Below are 4,355 nucleotides of genomic sequence, written 5' to 3'. Positions count from 1 at the left end.
ATATATATATATGTATATAAAATAAAGAGGAAATGGAGAGTTTTAACTGATAAAATTCAATTTCACATAATGTCGAGATTCTCTGCTACTCACATCCGTTTCCATACTCAACTTGTTCAATTACAAGTTAATAAATTAAAAATCGCATCTTGAAATAGCGAGTTAAATATTTCCTCGGAGTGAAAATCTGACACAAGAAGAATCACCTGATGAACGATCGGGTGAAACTAAACCTTGTCACTGGGAAGCATAAATCCTACCATAAACTTAACGCCAACCCAAGGTGTATAAATGTAGGAAGTAATCATCCTAGATTTGTCACAAATTCTTGGATTTGGAATATTTCAAGAAGAATTTCGTATCTTTCACCGAATGAGGAAATTTTCAACGTTAATGAAGATTATTATAACTTGGCACTTAGGAAGGCTGGTTATAAACAAGCGTTAAAATATTACGAACCGAGCAATAACTACAGTAATAGGAATAACTTGGATAAAATTATGAGCGACCAAAATTCTAAATACTCAAGGCAGAATAAACATTATGGTTTTAATAAATATACACTAAATAACAATAAAATATTACACGCTGAATTCTAGTCCAGTATGAACGATAATAATACAGAGCAGATAAATCTAAAAATTAATCATAAATGCAAACAGCCTACAGCTTTATATTATAACAACATTTATAACATTAATAATTCTGAATACATAAATAAATAAATGGAGTTAGAGTCAATAAAGCCTTGATAATACAATTCATACGCAAAGCCTTGATAATAAAATTCATAAAAATAAACTAAACAGCATAACCTATTTATAAATGTAATTAACCCAGAAATAAATCATTATGATAAAGATTCTAATAAAATCAATATTTTATGGCTGGTAATGCCATTCGCTAAACAAATTAAAAGTAATTTAAATCAAATCATTTTACAAAATTATCTCCAAATATTCTATTCAAGAAAATAAGTTTCATGAGAGAATTAACACGGGATTAGTTAAATTTGCTTTTTCCGTCTCAATTAATGTTTCTCAGATCATTTATTAACTAAATAACAAAAAATTGAACAGTTTCTATAATAATAGATGCATGTGCAATAATAATATCTCAAACAGTAACCAGATTATTTCCAATTCTAATGCGCAAGAAATTAGTTCTCACAGTGGAGAAAGGTAGGTAATCTAATTTTAACCATGGAATTATAAGGGAAAAAACTAACGCTATGGACAAGATTAGTATTGACCACAGAATTATAGAGAAAGATAAAAATACTCATTATGATTGCAAATTTAAAGATAACACTCCGCTTAATAATCTTTGCAAACAGAAAAACGTGGTATGTAGATGCAAAGTAGAATCTGAGGGACCAAATTCTTATTACATAGGTTCCACGGCAAATTTTATTAAGTGAAGAATCGCCAATCATGAAACAACATATTTAGAAACAAAAATAACTCAACTAGCACCAGTGAAAGCAACTTTATTTGGGAATTAAAGGACAAAAATGAGGATTTTAACTTCAAGGTGGAAATTATCCGCCATGCTATATCTTGTAAAGTAGCCAATGCGCGTTGTGATATTTGTATTGATGAAATCTTCCAAATTTTAAAATCTAAGCCCAAACTTCTTAACAGTAAGCGTAAAAAATGTTTAGCATATACGCACTATGAATTTGTAACTAAAAAGTACAAATAAAAATAAAATAAAAACTAGGACAAAATATAATTTGGATGACTTAATAGATATAAATATGTATTATAAAGTTCAATTACAATAATATTATATTAAGATACGTGGAATAAAATATGAAATAATTAATTATTAGGAATGATGATAATAATGATAATAATAACAATAATAATAATAATCCTTTCTACTATAGGCACAAGGCCTGAAATTTGGTTGGAGAGACGTTGCTTGAAATTCCGTTCGCGGAATATCCATTGTTTCTCCGTAGGCGTGTGTTGTCGGAGCTGTACCTTCTGGTGTTGTTGTTGTTGCTGCTGCTGCTGCCGCTGATGCTGATGCTGATGCTGCCGTCAACATTGCTGTTGTTGGTGCGGGACTGCTGGTGTTGGCGTAGCTGGAGGAGGTGGTGACGTCGGTAGCAGTATCGCCACTGTCCGTTAGGGTGAAGGCGCTATTGTTTTTATTGTGGTCCTCGTCGGTGGTGGCAAAGTTTCCATTGCTGCTAGAGGTGTCATCAGCTGTGGTTCTGCCGGTGTTTCTGCCAGGACCAATGTCGCTGCTTCTGCTGTTGTCACTGCTGCCATTATTGCCGTTATTGCTGGCGGTGCCACTGGACCTGCTGCTGCTGTTGCTGCTATAGGGGTTGTCAGGTCTGCTAATGTGGACGTTAGGAAAGCTGTTTGGTAATGCTGGTGCTGATGGTGATACTATTGTTGTTACTGCTGTTGATGTCGTCGGGTGAACTAGCAATGCTGTCCCTGGTGCTGTTATTGCTAATGTTGCTAATGTTGTTAACTGTGGCGATGGTGGCGGTGTTGCTGGTTCTGTTCTTGTGTATGGCTGCTACTGCTTCTACCGGGGGTATTGCTAGGATTTACTAGTACTTCGGCTTTATAGACAACCTCTTTGATTTCGCAGTGGCCTCCCACCGGGCATCTGTTGCAGTCCCTAGATCGGAATCAAGATCCTGGCTCTTCCTGTGGCCTAGGGGTCTAAATTGGATGCTCTTAATATTGGGGGCATAGATAAACGAGACAGAGGAGGTGTCCAGTACTGAAATGAGGCAGAAAGAGACCGAAACCAGGCTGGTCTGCTGGTCCTAACGTTAGAAGGTGGTATGGGTTTGCTCCCCCGCTCGCAATATCTCGGATGCTACTGCGCATCGTTAACCAGCTAGAAGAGATGTTCTCATGGACTTAATAAATCACAGTAAAGTCCGTTCGAACGGACAGCCATTTTGAAGTGGCTGCGAACATTACTAGAAATATATACAGAATGTAGCGAAAATGGTATTAGATATCTAATTACATCAACCCCAGCACAAAACTGGTACTTATTTTACCGATTGGGAAAGGACGGAAAGCAAAATAGATATCGGTGGATTCGAACTCAGAAAGTGAGGGCGGAGGAAACCCGCTCACCATTTTGCTCAGCTTGCAACAGATGCCGCCGGATCGCAACGAAACAATAATAAAACATAGAAACTGATACAAGATACATTAATCATTGGCAACAAGTAGAGACATAACAACTACAGCGCTGGTTGATTAGTTATACCTGGCCAATATTATTTATTGCTATATCTTCTTTTATTCTTCTATCAGCCGAGGAACTAAGTCGTAAAAACCCGTCCATCATGCAGTTTTGAATCCAGTGTAAGCTGTGCTACGTAGAGATGTTATGATCGGATTTTTGGTTATTCAACAATCAGTAAACTAACATCGTGTGGAAATCTGTAAACTTCTTGACGCGCATCTATTGTTCTGATATGTGTAGCTCGACAGCTGTGGAACTGCAAGTGTCAGTAAATGGTAAGTCACATCGCATAAACCATGCCCGTGATATATATATGTATGTATGTATGTATGTATGTATGTATGTATGTACGTACGTACGTATGTATGTATTATGTATGTATGTATGTATGTATGTATGTATGTATGTATGTATGTATGCATGTGCAAATGTGTGTGTGGTGTGCGAGTGTGTGTATGTGTGTGAACAAAAAGACGAATCTCTTGTGAGAGTAAATTCAGAAAGACAGAAAGAAGCACAAGCTGGAGCAAGCAAGGTTTAAAGCTGTTCACTGAATAAGAAACACTACACAACCCTCATCAACCAGTTTGAATTTTACACAAGAGAAAGTCTACTGAGCTCTCTTTATATAAATACCGTTCGAATCTAACAAGTATGTAACATTTAAATTATTCATTGTGGCTGTATGTGATTAAGTAATAACAATAGACTGAGTATGCTATGGTAGTGATGATGGTGGTAGTGGTAGTGGTAGAGCTTGATGCTTGTTGCATGTTTGCATGTGTACAGTCCGGCTATCCGCAAAGAGAGAAGATAACCGGAATGTTTTACAAAATTTCACTTTTGGCTGGATATTAGCGATTTATACATTTCTCAATAGTTTACAAAAGATGTCCTCATTGTCTGAATTTGAGACGAGACATTCACATGCATCAAACCTCTCCTCCATACAATGATATTTGAGCAATTTTAAGGCGGAGGGCTGGCAGAAACGTTAGCACGCCGGGCGAAATGCTTAGCGGTATTTCGTCTGTCTTTACGTTCTGAGTTCAAATTCTTCCGAGGTCGACTTTGTCTTTCATCTTTTCGGGGATCGATAAATTAAGTACCAGTTGCGTACT

The 4,355-nt window shown here is 36.7% G+C and overlaps 2 protein-coding genes across 2 annotated transcripts in view; one reads left to right on the top strand and one right to left on the bottom strand.

Moving 5' to 3' along the window:
• The window catches only part of LOC128250516 (uncharacterized), a 73,340-nt gene that overhangs the window by 41,580 nt on the left and 27,405 nt on the right, over positions 1-4,355 (bottom strand). The gene's annotated exons all lie outside the window — the stretch shown is intronic.
• Positions 3,691-4,355, top strand: part of LOC128250514 (uncharacterized) — a 15,517-nt gene continuing 14,852 nt past the window's right edge. Inside the window, exon 1 of the mRNA XM_052975675.1 lies at positions 3,691-3,886. The gene's annotated coding sequence lies outside the window, so the exon portion shown is untranslated. The remainder of the gene's footprint in view (positions 3,887-4,355) is intronic.

The sequence above is a fragment of the Octopus bimaculoides genome, chromosome 22 (assembly GCF_001194135.2).
Source record: "Octopus bimaculoides isolate UCB-OBI-ISO-001 chromosome 22, ASM119413v2, whole genome shotgun sequence".
NCBI lineage: Eukaryota > Metazoa > Mollusca > Cephalopoda > Octopoda > Octopodidae > Octopus > Octopus bimaculoides.
Note: the sequence above shows the minus strand (reverse complement) of the source record. Positions and strands in the feature narration are given on the sequence as shown.